Source organism: Tamandua tetradactyla, chromosome 3 (genome assembly GCF_023851605.1).
Source record: "Tamandua tetradactyla isolate mTamTet1 chromosome 3, mTamTet1.pri, whole genome shotgun sequence".
NCBI lineage: Eukaryota > Metazoa > Chordata > Mammalia > Pilosa > Myrmecophagidae > Tamandua > Tamandua tetradactyla.
Window position 1 is genome coordinate 175804400 of NC_135329.1, and position 20953 is coordinate 175825352.

The 20953-nt window shown below is 36.5% G+C and overlaps 1 protein-coding gene and 1 pseudogene across 3 annotated transcripts in view; one reads left to right on the top strand and one right to left on the bottom strand.

Annotated features, from left to right (window-relative positions):
• Positions 1 to 20953, top strand: part of CASP8 (caspase 8) — a 50905-nt gene that overhangs the window by 6362 nt on the left and 23590 nt on the right. The window lies entirely within an intron of this gene.
• LOC143676498 (U1 small nuclear ribonucleoprotein C pseudogene) lies at positions 3371 to 3833 on the bottom strand (annotated as a pseudogene).

A 20953-nucleotide genomic window follows, 5' to 3' on the forward strand; every position in this document is an offset into this window, starting at 1 on the left:
GTATCGGAAACTATGGGGTTCGCTGTACGTTTTGTTAAGGGTTGAACACCTTTATGGGGTTGTGAGACAGCCCTGGCTGGGGGTGCCTGCTGGGAGCCGTGTCTGTGACCAGAGTGCATAGCTGTCAAGTTCTGGGGTGCCCACCATGTGAGGGAGCTTTGGGATTGAAGGGAGCAGCAACACCATTGCTTGGGTTTGGGGCCTGAGAGTGACTTTCCGTTGCTCTCAAGCTGGGAACGAGATATGATTTTTTTTCTCTCAGAAAATGACCGCGTGTTTTTTCAGCCTTGAACTAGTTGTCCTTATCTCTAAAGAGCTAGAATGCTGCTGATGGGGTGATTGTTTGTAAGAGGTGAGATTTATTTGCGGTTCAATTGTGGCATATGAAAAATATAAAAATTGTCTCGTAAAACAGTAGTAGAGTTGGGACTCTGGAATGACATGAGGAGATTTTAATCCAGACTTCAACACTTTCCGACTTGGATTGTAAGGTTCTGACTCTCTCTACCATAATGGATTTGTAGAGAACTGCTGCTTGGCTTTTTGTTTGTTTATGGTTTTTAAAAATTATGTAATTGTAATCTTCAAAAATATTATGATTGTATCTTCCTTAAATTCCTTCAGTGCTCCTGACTCATTTAGAATAAAAGCTAAATCTTTATAGGGGCTGCCATTGAACCCTTTGAGTGACGTGTAACTCTGAGCCTTGACCATCCCACTTATTAGCTTGGGTACTTTTCTGAACTTGCTCCTAAGCTGTACATTTTCACAAATGTAAAATGGGGACATGAGTAGCAATTTTTCCATTGACACAGTAAAATGAGACAGGAAAAATATTTTTATGTTTGTATGGATATTTATGTTATAAATGTTTATCATATAATGTAAACATTTATTATTTACATCTAAATATCTCTGGGCATAAATATATTATATAAAATATAAATACGCTTGAATACAGACTATGTAATATAAATATATTTATATAGATATACTATTAAATAATAAATACCATAATTTATTTTAATTAATTATAACTTATTTTAATTAATTATTTATCATTCTTTATTTTATTATTTTTATTTGACATTTATGTATTATATGGCAAAATACTCAAATTGATATAGCTATATATTTTAAAATTTTGTATATGTTATATATATTTATATAGAGATTTTAGATGTATATATTTGTGCTTAAAATAATATGTGAATAAAATTGGGGAATAAGAACACCAAATGTGACCAAAGACTGACTTCTGAATGGCAAGTTAAGTAATTTTTACTTTCTTCTTCATACTTTTCTGCACTTTGTCTAAGGAATGTGTAACTTTTACTATTTTTAAGATCAGGGAAAAAAAATACATAAGTGAATGTTGTTTTAAAAATATTGAGCTAACAAGGTTTTTAGCCCACGAGCTGTATGGCCTAGAAGTGTGCTGGTCAGCTGCTTCGTTCTCCAGTGTAGAGGGGTGCTTTTAGAGCACTAGACTCTGATCAGAGAGGTGATGACCTTAACGTGACAAAAAGAGAGACATTAAATAGTGGAATATCTGAAGACTTAGATGTGATCCTATTTGCAATTGGGAGCCATTGAAGGAATTTATAGAAGGAAGGCACATAATCATACTTCTTTAAAGATTAAATATACATATCTTTTCAAAAGGTAAAAGCAGGTGTTATGCTTTCTTTTATTTATTATTGGAGGCGTAGTTTTACAGAAAAATCGTGTATAATTTTTTATTATTTTATTTTATTTAGTGGTCCCATCTATCACCCTGTTATTAAAAATACATAATTATTATTTTATGTAGCGGTCCCATCTACCATCCTATTATTAATGCCTTGCATTTTGTGCTACATTTGTTAGAATTCATGAAAATACATTTTTGTAGTTATACTATTAGCTGTAGTCCATCATTTACAACAACAGGGTTCACTGTTTGTTTTGTACAGTCCTATGTTTTTTTTTCGAATAACATATATACAATCTAAAATCTCCCTTTTTAACCACATTCAAATATATAATTCAATAGTGTGCTACCTAGAAAACCTGGGCCAAAAAAGAAGCCCCTTTAGCTTTTGCCGTACAAGTGTCAGTTATGTTATGATGTAAAAATCATGTAAAAATCACCATCACATTATTGCAAAGATAATAAGGTGAGTGAAATAAGCCAACTACAGAGGACAAGAGCCGAACTTTAGTCACGTTATATTGAAACTCATGACATCCTGGGCTTGGGTTAGATCATGTTTTTAATTATATACCGTCAGAAAATACGATTGAATATATAACAAGAGCCTTAAAATGGTTCATTCTTTTTGACCCAGTAATACTACTTCTAGGAAATCATTCTAAGAAAATAATTAGAGGTGTGCACACAGATTTATATTCTAAGATCATCTTAAACCAGGACTAGTTACCTAAGTTATGATCCATCCACATGATTAACTGCTTTACAGATTTAAAAACCATGTTAAAGAAGAGAAGATAAAAACTTCAAGATGTACTTATAATATTATTAGTGGAGAAATCCATTTATACCACTGAAATATGGTATATTTAATTATGGAGGGAAGGTTCCGTGCATAAAATGCTTGGTCGGGAAGGTAGTAAAAATATTAGATATTTATTTTGGAATGGTAGAAATTATAGATAATTTTTTATTTTCCTCTTTATCTTTCCTGTCTTTTCCACATTGAATACACTAAGCAGAAAAAATAACTGTGGAGGGAGAAAAGAAGGTTCTGCTTTCATTTGTTTCTTTAGTTGATTTCATTTTAAAATGACATTTTAACAGTAGTTAGAATGATTTTAAATTTCGATAGTACTAAATAGGGCTGGAACTAGTTTAGATTCTTTCCAGGATATGAATACACGTGGGTCTTTAAATAGAAATTTCCATATAGAATAAGTTAAGCGTAAACATTTAAAACTGTACAGATCTGTTTGCCCCAAAGGGTATAGAATGATGAGCAAGTCTGGCTTCCAGGTCTGACTCCAGGCCTTGGCTCCTCCCTCCCGAGCCAACCACTGAAGGTGCTTCCTGGTATTTTTCAGAGAGTTTATTGTTGAATACACACATTGACACAGCACTTAAGAATACATGGTGAAAATAACCACTATCCAGCCATGTTCCTCTTCCCGTTCTTTTTTTTTTTTTTTTTTTTTATGAGCTGACGACTTTATTTTCACATTTCATAATACACATGAAAATTGCCTTTCTTTTTGTCCCACTTCTCCCCTCCAAAACTATGCTCTCTTTGATTGGAAGGGGGGTCAAGTCTTCCTTGTCACGCTCTTAGAAAACACCCAAAGTCACAGCACCCTATCTCCTGGTGACAGAACTGCTTCAGAGAGGCTCTCTCTCTCATCTGTCTGGTGGGGTTCTTCCTGGCTGAGTGGGCCCCGTGATGGGATGGGCAGGAGGTCTCATCACGGGGTCCAGGCACCTCCACAGGGCGCCCCATACCAGGAGCAGGTCCCCCTGGCATCACCCCAGGAGGAGGCGGGCCCATCATGGGCATCATGGGGGGGTTCCGTATGGGGTGCTGGCATCATCCCAGGGCACGGAGGCCCGGGGAGACGGGGGTTGGGGGGTGGGGGGAGGGGGTGGCTCATCGCCCCTGCAGGAGGAGGAGCAGAAAAGGGGGTAGGAGATATCTGTTCTTGGGGAAATGCAGCCGTGGTTTTGTCATCAGATGCTGAGCTTGCTCTTCCCTCTGTTCCTGACAGCAGTCTCTGTGCTTCCTACCGCTGCAGTGTGTCTTTCTCACAGAGGGGGAGTCAGGGGTGAGCTGTGCATGGCAGTAGTCACAGCAGAACCTGGGCATGTGGCACTGCCGGCCGTTGGCCTTTCCCTCTTCCCATTCTTTTAAACAGCTGGATAGAATTCCATTGGATATGTTAATAGCTTATTCAACTTTTTAAACTAGTAAAGTTATGTTGTATCTGTTCTTTTGTTACTTCAGGCAATGCTGCAATGAGTATCCTTGTGCCTATTTTTGAGTACAATTATGTTTAAGCTAATGTAGGAAAACCTACTGGAGGGTAAGCGGCGGGGTCAAAGGATCTGTGCATTTAATATTTTGACAGTATTGTCAAATTACCCAACTCCTAGTTTTTATTTCCACCATTTTACAACACTGTGTATTACATTTTTGTGTGCCTTGCCAGTTTGGTAGTAGAAACATGGTTTTTCGTTGTAATTTTAATTTGCTTTTTTTCTTATTTCAAAGGGCTTAAACTTCTCTTCATATGTTTAAAAGCCATTGGTTAAAAATAGTGTGGCCATCGGTACTTCCTTTTCTCTGAGTTGTCTGGGTGTGTTCCTTACCTACTTATGCATTACTGCTTGCTCTCTTGCTCTCTCTCTCTTTCTCATCTGACTTATAAGAGCTCTATTTTAAGAAATTTTGCCCTTTCTGCATTTTTCCTCTAGTATTAGGTTTATTTATTATTATTTTTTACTTTGTTTCAGGCAGTTTTACAGAATATGTTAGTTATTGTTTAAGGAAATGTATCAGTCTTTTCTTTAATGGCTTCCAGGTTTTGTGTTATACTTAGAAATGTTTTCAACACTGCAAGATTATTCTTAAAGATCCTCATATTTCTTTTCCTGGTATCTAATTTTTAAGATTTGAATTTTTTATTGATTTGGAATTTATTTTGATGTAAGACGTTTAGTAAGGATGCATTTCTATTTCTTTTTTTTTCTAGACATCTGCCCAATTGCCCCAATACCATATGTTGCAAAAGCCACGCGTATGTGGATAGTTCTTGTTGTGGTGTTTTTGATTTAGTCATTTTTCACTGTAAATTTTTAACTTCATTGCATTGTGGTCAGAGACTATGGACTGTATTACTTCTGCTTTTTTTGAACTCTATTAAGATTGTCTTCATTTTTGTGAATGTTTCATGTGTGTTTGAAAAGGACATGTCGTTTCTACTGAGTATAAATGCCAATTAAAGTTTGTCATTTGTGCCATTCCGATCCCACTGTAGTTTTTCTTGTACTCAGTCTGCTAGATTTTGTAGTTTCTGAGAGAGATGTATGAAAGTCCTGCTATTTTTTTATGGGAAGATAAGTTCTTTTTAAAACTTGAGTTCTAATATTTTGTTTTCTGTTAAGAACAAAAATTGGCAGGGCCTTCAAGGATCTGCGTTCCCTGCCCCTGCTTCTCACAAGGTCTCATTTCTGGCCCTTCTTCCTTCTCCCACTCGCCTGCCTTAAACACAAGGACACACCAAATCTAGTATTTTTAACATTAACTTCATTTACAAAAATAATATCCATATACGTTCGCCTTTTAAACGATCAACACATTGCAGGAAAAGGTAAAATACCTTTCCTTACTCCTTCACCCCAATCTTGACTTTTCTCTCCATTCCCCTATGTTTTTTTTTGGGGGGGGGGGGGTAGGGGTGTATGAGCCAGGAATTGAACCTGGGTCTCCCACATGGCAGGCAAGCATTCTACCGTTGAGCCATCCGTACAGCCTACCCCTTTTATTTTATCTTCTGCTTTTATATATATGTCCATAGTCATTGAAACTATTGTATTTCTTTAGGTATTTTTATAAGTAGATGGTATGATTTTTGTTATTGTAACGTGCTTTTTTCACTCAATAAAATGGATAGCCATTCATTTTATTACAAAAGATGGAGCCAATTACTTTGAACTGCTACATAATATTCTGTAGAAACCATATCTTAATTTGTTTAGCCATTCCTTTCTTGAAGGATGTTTGGGGTGTTTCTAGTTGTTCAATTTTACACGATGTTGTGATGACTCTCCGTGGACATGTCCCTCAAGCACGTGTGGAAATGTTCATTCTATTAAGTATGTATAAGGAATGGGCTTGCCAGTCCATTCCCTTGTATATCCAGCAGTTTTTGTTTGTTGTATTTTGAATTTGTATTGTTAGGTACTGGGCACACATTTAAAATAGGCTTTCTAAATAAAAGTATTTTCACGACTACTGATTGTTTTTGTAGTGGAAGTCTAGGTTCTTAGGCTTAGTGAACCCGATATAATGTGTATCCTTCTGTGACATTGTCCTTCTTGGTTTCCTAAATTGGGAAACCTTGCTAAACAATGATGGGAACTCTAGATTAAAAGGACAATGATAGTTTTGCCAATAATTTCAATTCTAAAAAAGTATCCTTTATCGTAAGGAAATAATCAGAGATTTGAACAGGGTATTTGAAAAAGCTTCTCAGTGCAATAGTACTTTCAACAATAAAGAAATAGAAAATTGCTTGATGTAAATTTTGATATGTCCACATGCTGGAAATCAAAGAAACATTTAAAATGTGCCATAGAAGAATATTTAATTATTTATTGGGAAAAAATGTTATACACCCATACATGCAGACTGATTCCAGTTTATATATAAATATATCTGAGTGTGTGTGATGTGATAACTATGACCTTATAATATACTGTATTTCCAGTTTTCATGCACACATACAAAAACCCAACACTGCTACTTTAATTGGGGTAGGGGTGCATTTTAAAGGAAAAAGTAAAAGGTTCAAAGTTTTTTTGGCTTTTTTCTTAAAAACATTTAAGCTCCTATTCTGACACCAAATAAAGAAAATGCATGGGTCATGGCTCACTTCATTCCTATTTATGAGTAATAAGATCATGATGCATGTTTTCATCCAAATATGTTAGGGTTTGAGGGGAGCTTAAAGATTCACTAACCTATCCACGTTGTTTCACGAGAAGAAACAGGTTCAAACAGGTTAAGGAAAGCACCCAAAGATGCTGAGTCTGTGGGCATCAAGCTGTTCAAAGAATCATAGAAATGATGGAGCTGGCTGGAAACTTAAAGGTTTTCTAGCTCAAAGTTTCCAAATGCTAGTACTCAAGGGTCATCTCTTAAGGGAAGGATATCAACACAGTAAAGCTTCCACAAACAGCTCTTCAACTTTGAAGAGTTTGAAAACCACAGCTTCCAAGTGATTTTCCTATTTTTCAGCTGAGGAAATGGGACAATTTTTAGGTGAGGGGAGTGCCCAAGTTTGCATCACCTGTTTCTGTTGTTGAGTTGCAGGACTTCTCTATACAGTCTGAATAGTCATCCCGAATTAGATGCATGATTTGCAAGTGTTTTCTCCCATTCTGTTAATTCTCTTTTCATTTTCGTGATAGTGTCCTTTGATGTACAAACATTTTTAATTTCAATGAAGTACTATTTATTTATTTTTCCTTTTGTTGCCTGTGCTGTTGGTGTCATATTTAAGAAACCATTGCCAACAAAAAAAAGATAAATCACTTTAAAAATAGATGAAGAACTTGATTAGACATTTTACCAAATAAGTTATGGCTATGAAGTACATGAAAAGATTTTCAACATCATTAGCCATTAGGGGAATGCAAATTAAAACCACAATGAGATAAAACCACCTCCTAACCTCTAGAATGGCCATTTAAAAAATCAGAAAATAAGTGCTGATGAAATTGCAGAGAACAGGAACCCTTGTATATTGTTAGTGGGGATGTAAAATGATGCAGCCGTTGTATAAAACAATTTGGAAGTTCCTTTAAAACAGTTCCTCAAAAAATTAAACATAGAACTACCATATGACCTGGCAATCCTACTACTAGGTATGTACCCAAAATAATTGAAAGCAGGAACTTGAACAGATATTTTTATACCAATGTTCATTGAATACTATTCACAATAGCCAGAAGGTGGTTATTGTGAATAATTGAACACTATTTGCAATAGCCAAAGGTCCATCAACAGATCAATGAATAAAAATATGTGCTATATACATAGAATGCAGTATTACTCAGTCTTAAAAAGGAGTAAGTTCTGATACATGTGACTTCATGGATGAACCACGAAGACATCATGTTGAGTGAAATAAGCCAGACACAACACAAAAGTTTGAACAGATATTGTATGATTCCACTTACATAAAATAGCTAAGGTGTGCAAGTGCTTAGAGACAGAAAGTAGAGTACAGGTTAGCTGGGATGGGGAAGGAGACAGAATGGGGACTTAATGCGTAATGGATATAGGGTTTCTGTTTGGAGTGGTGGCAAAGTTCTGGTAGTAGATGGTGGTGAGGGGAGCACAACTTGTGGATGTAATTACCACCACTGAATGGTATGCTTGGGAGTGGGTGAAAGGGAAAGTTTATGTTTCTTGTATGTTTCCACTTTTTTCTTTAAAGAGCAACTAGAAAGATAATGACAATTAAATACAGTACCTGATCCTGGGCTGGATCTAATAATGGAGGGGAAAGGCCCCAAAGGACATTATTGGGACCTATGAAAAAAAGTGTAATATAGATTGTAAGTTTTATACCAATATTAAATTTCTTGATCTCGATAACTGTACTTAAGGTAGTTACATAAGCGAATATTCTTGTTCTTAGGAAATGTGTATGGAAGTATTTTGTATTCAAGGAGCATGATGTATACAACTTACCCTCAAGTGTTCAGAATATTGATAAATAAAAAGATGGATGGATTGATAGAATGATACAGCAAATGTGCTAAATGTTAAAACTGATGAATCTGGGTATATGGAGGTGGGGTATGTTTGAGTTTTCTGTATGGATTTTCTATTATTTTTACAATCGTCCTCTAAGTTTGAGTTATGTCAAAATAAAAAGTTTAAGGGAAAAAAAGAAATTAATGTCAAATCTGAAGTCATGAAGATTTTTCCTTATTTTTTCTTATAAGCATTTTATAGTTTAATTCTTAAATTTACACCTTTCATCCAGTTTGTGTTAATTTTTTTTGATTTTTAACTTTTTTATTGTATATTATAACATATATACAAGGCAAAGAAATAAAAAAAAGCAGTAGTTTTCAAAGCACTCTTCAACAGGTAGTTATTGGACAAATCCGAGTTTGTCATGGGCTACCATATTATACTCTCAGATTTTTCCTTCTAGCTGCTCCAGAATATAGGAGGCTAAAGGGTTTAAATATTTTTTAATCATCACAATCAACTTTTTTTCCTTCTTTTTTTTTTTGGTGAAAAATAACATATATACAAAAAAGCTTTTTTCCACAGGCAAAAGTATGGAATTGGACCCTTACCTCATACTACATATAAAAATTAACTCAAACTGGTATATTAAACAGATAATCAAAAAGTATTGGCAAAGTCCCCTGAGGGATGGGAGAAAGACTACAGAACTATTAAACTTTGTCATCAGGGAATCCCCTGATACTCTGTCAAACTTTGGGGATACCCAAATCAGTAGGCCATGCCCTCGATCATGAGGCTTACTCTTGTGAAGCTTATGTAGGTAGTGGGAAAACTATATATGAAAAAAACATATATACAAATTTCAAAGCATAGCACCACAATTAGTTGTAGAACATATTTCAGAGTTTTGCATGTGTTACAATTCCATAATTTTAGGTTTTTACTTCTAGCTGCTCTAAAATACTGGAGACTAGAAGAGATATCAACTTAATGATTCAGCATTCATATTCATTTGTTAAATCCCGTCTTCTATGTATAACTTCACCATCACCTTTGATCTTTCCATCCCTCTCATTGGGGGTGTTTGGGCTATGGCAATTCTAAATTTTTGATAATGAAGGGTCTGCCACTAATATGGGGTAGGGAGATGGAACTATCTGATGTTCTGGAGAAGCTGGGCTAGGTTTCAGCACTATAAATGCACCAGGGACCCATCTGGAGGTTGTAGGTTTCTGGAAAGTTACTCTAGTGCATGGAACCCTTGTGGAATCTTATATATTGGTGTTCTTTAGGATTGGCTGGAATGGTCCTGGCTGGGGTTGGCAGGTTATAATAGGTAGCAAGGTCTAACAGAAGCTTGTGTAAGATCAACCTCCAGAGTAGCCTCTCGACTCTATTTGAACTCTCTCAGCCACTGATAGTTTATTAGTTACACTTTTTTTCCCCATTTTGGTCAGGATGGAATTGTTGATCCCATAGTCTGGACTCATCCCTGGGAGTCTTTCATCCCTGGATGTCTTGTGCCCCGTAGGTGGGAAGGCAGTGATTTCACTTGCAGAGTTGGGCTTAAAGAGAGTGAGGCCACATCTGAGCAACAAAAGAGGTCCTCCAGAAGTAACTTTTAGGCATGTCTATAGGTAGTCTAAGTTTTCCCACTACCTACATAAGCTTCACAAGAGTAAGCCTCATGATCGAGGGCATGGCCTATTGATTTGGGTATCCCTAAAGTTTGACAGAGTATCAGGGGATTCCCTGATGATAAGGTTTAATAGTTCTGTAGTCTTTCTCCCATTCCTCAGGGGACTTTGCCAATACTTTTTGATTATCTGTTTAATATACCAGTTTGAGTTAATTTTTATATGTAGTATGAGGTAAGGGTCCAATTTCATACTTTTGCCTGTGGATATATAGTTTTCCCAGTATAATTTGCTGAAAAGACTGTCCTTTCCCCATTGAATGGTTTTAGCACCTTTTTTGAAAACCAAATGACCATATATTATGGGTTTATTTCTGGATTCTGCATTCTAGTCCATTGGCCTATTTATCTATCATGCTATACCACACCATTCTGATTACTGTACTTAATAATAAGTTTTAAATCAGGACATGAGCGTTCTCTATCTTTGTTTTTTTTCAAGATTATTTTGACTATTCAGCTATTCATATTCCATATGAATTTTAGGATAGTTTTTCTATTTCTGCAAAAAGACATCTTTGGATTTTGATAGGGATTGTATTGAACTTATGGATTGCATTGGGTGTATTGTCATCTTTTTTTATTAATTAAAAAAAATTAACAAACAAAACAGTAAGATATCATTCCATTCTACATATACAATCAGTAATTCTTAATATCATCACATAGTTGCATATTCATCATTTCTTGGAACATTTGCATCGATTTAGAAAAAGAAATAAAAAGACAATAGAAAAAGAAATAAAATGATAATAGAGAAAAAAAAGATTATACATACCATACCCCTTACCTCTTGCTTTCATTTACTACTAGCATTTCAAACTAAATTTAACATTTGTTCCCCCTGTTATTTATTTTTATTCCATATGTTCTATTCTTCTGTTGATGTAGTAGCTAAAAGGAGCATCAGACACAAGGTTTTCACATTCACAGAGTCTCATTGTGAAAGCTATATCATTGTTCAATCATCATCAAGAAACATGGCTACTGGAACACAGTTCTACGTTTTCAGGCAGTTCCCTCCAGCCTCTCCACTACATCTTGACTAACAAGGTGATATCTACTTAATGCATAAGAATAACCTCCAGGATAACCTCTCGACTCTGTTTGGAATTTCTCAGTCGTTGACACTTTGTCTCATTTTACTCTTCCCCCTTTTGGTCGAGAAGTTTCTCTCAATCCCTTGCTGTTAATTCTCAGCTCATTCTAGGGTTTTTCTCAGTCCCTTGATGCTGAGTCTCAGCTCATTCCAGGATCTCTGTCCCACATTGCCAGGAAGGTCCACACCCCTGGGAGTCATGTCCCACGTAGACAGGGAGAGGGTGATGAGTTTGCTTGTTGTTTTGGCTGGAGAGAGAGGCCACATCTGAGCAACAAAAGAGGCTCTCTTGGGGGTGACTCTTAGGCCTAAATTTTAAGGAGACTTGACCTATCCTTTGTGGGGTTAAGTTTCGTATGAACAAACCCCAAGACTGGGGGCTCAGCCTATAGCTTTGGTTGTCCACACTGCTTGTGAGAATATAAAGAATTCAACTTGGGGAAGTTGAATTTCTCCGTGCTCTAACCATTCCCCGATGGGGGCTTGCAAATACTTTTCCAGTCACTGATCAAATCACTCTGGGCTTCATCTGGGTAGCACTCTGTACAAACCTACAAAATCTCATGTCCTACCTGAGATTCCAAGTACTTATGATGTTCAATCAAACTATCTACATGAGTTATATTAGGAAATGCTCTAGTCAAAATATAAATTTTGTAACAAAAATTTTTTGCTTTAGTGTCACATATAAGGTGACATTTTAAAGTATTAATTATCATCTATTTTCAGCACCCTGCAATAATGACATTCCTTTGTTCTTCCTCATGCAAAAATATTTTTAAAGTTTGTACATTGTACATTTCACTATTATTATACACTCTAGGCATTCCTAGATTATACCATCTTGATTTTTAACATCTATCTTTCTTTCTGATTTCATTTATGTCCCCAGCCCTCCTCCCTCTATCATCCTCATATGCAGCTTCATTCAGTGTTTTAACATAATTACATTACAGTTAGGTAGTATTGTGCTGTCCATTTCTGAGTTTTTGTATCCAGTCCTGTTGCACAGTCTGTATCCCTTCAGCTCCAATTACCCAATATCTTACCCTATTTCTATCTCCTGAAGGTCTCTGTTACCAACGACATATTCCAAGTTTATTCACTAATGTCAGTTCGTATCAGTGGGACCATACAGTATTTGTCCTTTAGTTTTTGGCTAGTCTCACTCAGCATAATGTTCTCAAGGTCCATCCATGTTGTTACATACTTCAAAAGTTTATTCTGTCTTAAAGCTGCATAATATTCCATCGTATGTATATACCACAGTTTGTTTAGCCACTCATCTGTTGATGGACATGAGATTTTGTTTCATCTCTTTGCAATTGTAAATAATGCTGCTATAAATATTGGTGTGCAAGTGTCCGTTTGTGTCTTTGCCCTTAAGTCTTCTGAGTAGATACCTAGCAATGGTATTGCTGGGTAATATGGAAATTCTATATTCAGCTTTTTGAGGAACCGCCAAACTACCTTCCACAGTGGTTGCACCATTTGACATTCCCACCAACAGTGGATAAGTGTGCCTCTTTCTCCACATCCTCTCCAGCACTTGTCATTTTCTGTTTTGTTGATAATGGCCATTCTGGTGGGTGTGAGATGATATCTCATTGTGGTTTTGATTTGCATTTCTCTAATGGCCAGGGATGTTGAGCATCTCTTCATGTGTCTTTTGGCCATTTGTATTTCCTCTTCTGAGAAGTGTCTGTTCAAGTCTTTTTCCCATTTTGTAATTATATTGGCTGTCTTTTTGTTGTTGAGTTGAACAATCTCTTTATAAATTCTGGATACTAGACCTTTATCTGATATGTCATTTCCAAATATTGTCTTCCATTGTGTAGGCTGTCTTTTTCCTTTCTTGATGAAGTTCTTTGATGCACAAAAGTGTTTAATTTTGAGGAGCTCCCGTTTATTTCTTTCTTTCTTCAGTGCTCTTGCTTTAGGTGTAAGGTCCATAAAACCACCTCCAATTATAAGATTTATAAGATATCTTCCTACATTTTTCTCTAACTGTTTTATGGTCTTAGACCTAATGCTTAGACCTTTGATCCATTTTGAGTTAACTTTTGTATAGGGTGTGAGATGCGGGTCCTCTCTCGTTCTCTTGCATATGAATATCCAGTTCTCTAGGCACCATTTATTGAAGAGACTGTTCTGTCCCAGGTAGTTGGCTTGACTGCCTTATCAAAGATCAAATGTCCATAGATGAGAGGGTCTATATCTGAGCACTCTATTTGATTCCATTGGTCAATATATCTATCTTTATGCCAGTACCATGCTGTTTTGACCACTGCGGCTTCATAATATGCCTTAAAGTCAGGCAGCGTGAGACCTCCAGCTTCGTTTTCTTTCCTCAAGATACTTTTAGCAATTCGGGGCACCCTGCCCTTCCAGATAAATTTGCTTATTGGTTTTTCTATTTCTGAAAAGTAAGTTGTTGGGATTTTGATTGGTATTGCATTGAATCTGTAAATCAATTTAGGTAGAATTGACATCTTAACTATATTTAGTCTTCCAATCCATGAACATGGGATGCCCTTCCATCTATTTAGGTCTTCTATGATTTCTTTTAACAGTTTTTTGTAGTTTTCTTTGTATAGGTCTTTTGTCTCTTTAGTTAAATTTATTCCTAAGTATTTTATTCTTTTAGTTGCAATTGTAATGAAATTCATTTCTTGATTTCCCCCTCAGCTTGTTCATTGCTAGTGTATAGAAACACTACAGATTTTTGAATGTTAATCTTGTAACCTGCCACTTTGCTGTACTCGTTTATTAGCTCTAGTAGTTTTGCTGTGGATTTTTCAGGGTTTTCAACGTATAGTATCATATCATCTGCAAACAGTGATAGTTTTACTTCTTCCTTTCCAATTTTGATGCCTTGTATTTCTTTTTCTTGTCTAATTGCTCTTGCTAGAACCTCCAACACAATGTTGAATAGCAGTGGTGATAGTAGACATCCTTGTCTTGTTCCTGATCTTAGGGGGAAAGTTTTCAGTTTTTCCCCATTGAAGATGCTATTAGCTGTGGGTTTTTCATATATTCCCTCTATCATTTTTTTTTTTTTTTTTTGAGGGAGGAAGGGAAGGAAAGACAGAGAAGGAAGGAAGGATGGAAGGAAGGAAGGGAGGAAGAAAGGGAAACATTTTTAAACATTTTCTTGTTTTATTATATTTTGTTTGTTTGTTTGTTTTTTACATGGGCTGGGGCCGGGAATCGAACCGGGGTCCTCCGGCACGGCAGGCAAGCACTCTTGCCCGCTGAGCCACCGCGGCCCGCCCCCCTCTATCATTTTAAGGAAGTTCCCTTGTATTCCTATCCTTTGAAGTGTTTTCAACAGGAAAGGATGTTGAATCTTGTCAAATGCCTTCTCTGCATCAATTGAGATGATCATGTGATTTTTCTGCTTTGATTTGTTGATATGGTGTATTACATTAATTGATTTTCTTATGTTGAGCCATCCTTGCATACCTGGGATGAATCCTACTTGGTCATGATGTATAATTCTTTTAATATGTTGCTGGATTCGATTTGTTAGAGTTTTGTTGAGGATTTTTGCATCTGTATTCATTAGAGAGATTGGTCTGTAGTTTTCTTTTTTTGTAATATCTTTGCTTGGTTTTGGTATGAGGTTGATGTTGGCTTCATAGAATGAATTAGGTAGCTTTCCCTCCACTTCAATTTTTTTTGAAGAGTTTGAGCAGGGTTGGTACTCTTTGGCAGAATTCACATGTGAAGCCGTCTGGTCCTGGAGTTTTCTTTTTGGGAAGCTTTTGAATGACTGATTCAATTTCTTTACTTGTGATTGATTTGTTGAGGTCATCTATTTCTTCTTGAGTCAAAGTTGGTTGTTCATGCCTTTCTAGGAAGTTGTCCATTTCATCTACATTGTTGTATTTATTATCATAAAGTTGTTCATAGTATCCTGTTATTACCTCCTTTATTTCTGTAAGGTCAGTGGTTATGTCTCCTCTTCCATTTCTGATCTTATTTATTTGTGTCCTCTCTCTTCGTCTTTTTGTCAATCTTGCTAAGGGCCCATCAATCTTATTGATTTTCTCATAGAACCAATTTCTGGTTTTATTGATTTTCTCAATTGTTTTCATATTCTCAATTTCATTTATTTCTGCTCTAATCTTTGTTATTTCTTTCCTTTTGCTTGCTTTGGGGTTAGTTTGCTGTTCTTTCTCCAGTTCTTCCAAGTGGACAGTTAATTCCCGAATTTTTGCCCTTTCTTCCTTTTTGATATAGGCATTTAGGGCAATAAATTTCCCTCTTAGCACTGCCTTTGCTGCATCCCATAAGTTTTGATATGTTGTGTTTTCATTTTCATTCGCCTCAAGATATTTACTGATTTCTCTTGTAATTTCTTCCTTGACCCACTGTATATTGTTGAGCCTCCACATATTTGTGAATTTTCTGGCACTCTGCCTATTATTGATTTCCAACTTCATTCCTTTATGATCTGAGAAAGTGTTGTGTATGATTTCAATCTTTTAAAATTTTTTGAGACTTTCTTTGTGACCCAGCATAGGGTCTATCTTTGAGAATGATCCATGAGCACTTGAGAAAAAGGCGTATCCTGCTGTTGTGGGGTGCAATGTCCTATAAATGTCTCTTAAGTCTAGCTCATTTATTGTAGTATTCAAATTCTCTGTTTCTTTATTGATCCTCTGTCTAGATGTTCTGTCCATTGATGAGAGTGGGGAATTGAAGTCTCCAACTATTATGGTAGATGTGTCTATGCCCCTTTTCAGTGTTTGCAGTGTTTGCCTCATGTATTTTGGGGCATTCTGGTTCGGTGCATAAATATTTATGATTGTGATGTCTTCTTGTTGAATTGTTCCTTTTATTAGTAGATAGTATCCTTCTTTGTCTCTTTTAACTGTTTTACATTTGAAGTCTAATTTGTTGGCTATTAGTATAGCTGCTCCTGCTTTTTTCTGGTTGTTATTTGCATGAAATATCTTTTCCCAACCTTTCACTTTCAACCTGTGTTTATCCTTGGGTCTACGATGTGTTTCCTGTAGACAGCATGTAGAAGGATCCTGTTTTTTAATCCATTCTGCCAGTCTATGTCTTTTGATTGGGGAGTTCAATCCATTAACATTTAGTGTTATTACTGTTTGGGTAGTACTTTCCTCTACCTTTTTGCCTTTTGTATTTTATATGTCATATCTAATTTTCCTTCTTTCTACACTCTTTTCCACACCTCTCTCTTCTGTCTTTTCATATCTGTCTCTAGTGCTCCCTTTAGTATTTCTCTCAGAGCTGGTCTCTTGGTCACAAATTCTCTCAGTTGCTTTTTGTCTGAAAATGTTTTAATTTTCCCCTCATTTTTGAATGACAGTTTTGCTGGGTATAGAATTCTTGGTTGGCAGTTTTTCTCTTTTAGTAATTTAAATATATCATCCCACTGTCTTCTTGCCTCCATGGTTTCTGCTGAGAAATCTACACATAGTCTTATTGGGTTTCCCTTGTATGTGATGGATTGCTTTTCTCTTGCTGCTTTCAAGATCCTCTCTTTCTCTTTGACCTCTGACATTCTGACTAGTAAGTGTCTTGGAGAATGTCTATTTGGATCTATTCTCTTTGGGGTGCGCTGCATTTCTTGGATCTGTAATTTTAGGTCTTTCATAAGAGTTGGGAAATTTTCAGTGAAAATTTCTTCCATTAGTTTTTCTCCTCCTTTTCCCTTCTCTTCTCCTTCCGGGACACCCACAACATGTATATTTGTGTGCTTCATATTATCATTCAATTCCCTGAGTCCCTGCTCATATTTTTCCATTCTTTTCCCTATAGTTTCTGTTTCTTTTTGGATTTCAGATGTTCCATCCTCCAGTTCACTAATCGTAACCTCTGTCTCTTGAAATCTACCATTGTAGGTTTCCATTGTTTTTTTCATCTCTTCTACTGTATCTTTCATTCCCATAAGTTCTGTGATTTGTTTTTTCAGACTTTCCATTTCTTGTTTTTGTTCATTCCTTGCCTTCTTCATATCCTCCCTCAATTCATTGATTTGGTTGTTGATGAGATTTTCCATTTCTGTTTGTATATTCTGAATTAATTGTTTCAGCTCCTGTATCTCATTTGAATTGTTGGTTTGTTCCTTTGACTGGGCCATATCTTCAGTTTTCTTGGGGTGATTTGTTATTTTTTGCTGGTGTCTAGACATTTAATTACCTTAATTAGTTTATTCTGGAGATTGCTTTCACTTATCTTACCTAGGGTTTTCTTGCTAGATGAGTTTGTTGTCTGTTCTTTCACCTTCAGTTCAGCTTTTTCTGGGCCTCTAGCTTAAGTTTTGTTTAACAGAGGGTAATTTTTCAGTTCTTGTTTTCTTGCTTCTTGTCCTGCTTGTAAGGTGCCTTTTCCCTCCCCACCCTTAGGAGGGTCTACATAGGTATTACAGACTCCAGCTGGGTTTTCCTGGACTAAACTGGCCTCCTATCAGGGGGAAGGAGTCATCTGCCTCAGTTTTCCTTGAGGGTGAGGCTCAGCAGGTAGAAAGACTTTCCTGTGAAGTCTCTGGGCTCTGTTTTTCTTATCCTGCCCAGTATGTGGCGCTTATCTGCCTGCGGGTCCCACCAGCAAAAGATATTGTGGCTCCTTTAACTTTGGAAGACCCTCTCTGCTGAGGGCATGGTGGAGACAGAGGAGAGGTTGTAGGTTGGTTTTAATGGCTTCAAATTTCCAAGCCCTGGGGTCTGAATTCCTTGATGGAGGGATTCCACCTGAGTTGCGCTTCACCTCCATTTCATCCCCTTTCCTCTTTTTCGGTTAGCCCAATAAGCGCCCTCCACCTTGACCCGTTTTGCCTGAGCTGGGGGCCTATTTTTAGTAGTCAGAATTTGTTTATTAATGCCACAATTGGTGTTTGGTTGGACTCAGTCCCTGCTACTGTTAGAGTGTCTTTCCTTTCCCTCCAGGAAGCTGCCTGTGGGGTAGGGGCTCCAGGCGCCAGGCTTGGGGAACTCACGGTTCCGGAGACTCGCAGCTTGTCCAGCTGGTCCAGACTGGGGTACGCTGTGTGTCCGGTCACTATCGTGGCTCCAGGAGCTGTTCTGTACTGTTTTTGGTTATTTAGTAGTTGTTCTGAAGGACGAACTAAAACGCGCACATTGCTAAGCTGCCATCTGACCTCCTAGCACTGTATTGTCAGCTTAACAAAACTTTACCAGTCCTTGATCATGAGATGTCTTTCCATTTATTTATATCTTCTTTAATTTCTTTGTGCAATGTTTATAGTTTTCACTGTACAAGCCTTTCGCCTCCATGATTAAATACATTCTTAGATATTTTGTTCTCTTGATACTATTATAACTGCAATTGTTTTCTTGATTTCTTTCTCAAATTGCTCATTACTAGTGTATAGAAATAAAGCTGATTTCTGTATGTTGATTTCTTTTATCCTGCAACTGTGCTGAATTTATTTTTTAGCTCTAACAGTTTGTGTGTGTCTGTAGATTTTGGAGGGTTTTCTACATATAAGGCCTTGCCAGCTGTGATCAGGGATAATTTTATTTCTTCCTTTCCAATTTGTGTACCTTTTATTTCTTTTTCTAGCCTAATTGCTCCAGCTAGAATTTCCAGTACTATGTTGAATACATGTGGTAAAAGCAGACATCCTTGGCTTGCTCCTAATCTTAGGGGAAAAGCTTTTTGTCTTTCACTGTTAAGTTTAATATTAGTTGTGGGTTTTTCATATATGGCCTTTATCATGCTATAGGAAGTCTCTTCTATTCCTAGTTTATTAAGTGTTTTTATCATGAAAAGTGTTGCATTTTGTAAAATGGTTTTTATCCATCAATTGAGATGATCTTGTGATTTTTATTTTATTTTATTTTATTAATGTAGTGTACTACTTTCTTTGATTTTCATATGTTGGACCACACTTACATTCTGAGGATAAAGCTTACTTGGTTATGGTGTATAACATTTTAAATATGCTGCTGAATTAGGTTTGCTACTGTTTTGTTGAGGAATTTTACATCTATATTCATAAAGAATATTGGGGATATTTCTTATCTTGTAGTGTCTTTGTCTGTCTTTGGTATCAGGGTGAGGCTGGCCTCGTAGAAGCAGTTAGGAAGTGTTCCCTCTTTTTCCTATTTTAGGAAGAGTTTGAAAAGTATTGGTATTAATTCTTCTTTAAATGTTTGATAGAATTATCAGTATATCCAACTGGTCCTGGATTTTTTTTGTTGTTAGGAGATTTTTAATTGCTGATTCTGGTAGTTTGTGTGTGTGTTTAAAAATTCATATATTTCATCTAGGTTTTTTGGCATGTACTTGTTCATAGTATTCTAAATACTATTCATAGTATTTGTATCTGTAAAATTAGTAGTTATGACCCACTCTGATAATGGCTTGTTTGTACATCTATCTTCCTAAATTGCAAGCTATTTTAGTGCAGCAACTAATACTGTTTTGTGTTTTTTCCCCTGTATTCACAGCAAAATATCTGGTATATCATAGAAAACAATAATATCTGATGCAGGAAAACTGTAAATGGTGCTTTACTTCCTCATTTAAACATTATATATATATATATATATATATATATATATATATTTTTTTTTTTTTATTAATTAAAAAAATTTAACAAATGAAATAAAACACTAACACAGATAATCAGTAATTCACAATATCATCACTTAGTTGCATATTCATCATTTCTTAGAACATTTGTATCCATTCAGAATAAGAAATAAAAAGACATAGAAAAAGAAATAAAATGAAAACAGAAAGAAAAAAAAAAAGATTATACCTACCATACTCCTTACCCCTCAGTTTCACTGATCACTAGCATTTCAAACTAAATTTATTTTAACATTTGTTCCCCCTATTATTTATTTTTATTCCATATGTTCTACTAGTTTGTTGACAAGGTAGATAAAAGGAGCATCAGACACAAGGTTTTCACAATCACACAGTCACATTGTGAAAGCTATATCATTATGCAATCATCTTCAAGAAACATGGCTACTGGAACACAGCTCTACATTTTCAAGCCGTTCCCTCCAGCCTCTCCCTTACATCTTGAATAACAAGGTGATATCTACTCAGTGCGTAAGAATAACCTCCAGGATAACCTCTCAACTCTGTTTGGAATCTCTCAGCCATTGACACTTTGTCTCATTTCACTCTTCCCCCTTTTGGTCGAGAAGGTTTTCTTAATCCCTTGATGCTGAGTTTCAGCTCATTCTAGGGTTTTTCTCAATCCCTTGATGCTGAGTCTCAGCTCATTCTAGGATTTCTGTCCCATGTTGCCAGGAAGGTCCACACCCGTGGGAATCATGTCCCATGTAGACAGGGGGAGGGTGGTGAGTTTGCTTGTTGTGTTGGCTGGAGCGAGAGGCCACATCTGAGCAACAAAAGAGGTTCTCTTGGGGGTGACTCTAACGCCTAATTTTAAGTAGGCTTGACCTATCCTTTGTGGGGTTAAGTTTCATATGAACAAACCCCAAGACTGGGAGCTCAGCCTATAGCTTTGGTTGCCACACTGCTTGTGAGAATATCAAGAATTCAACTTGGGGAAGTCGAATTTCTCCCCATTCTCACCATTCCCTGAAGGGGGCTTTGCAAATACTTTTCCACTCACTGATCGAATCACTCTGGGACTCATCGGGGCATTACTCTGGGCAAACCAACAAAATCTCATGTCCTACCTGAGATTCCAAGTACTTATGGTTTAAACATTAT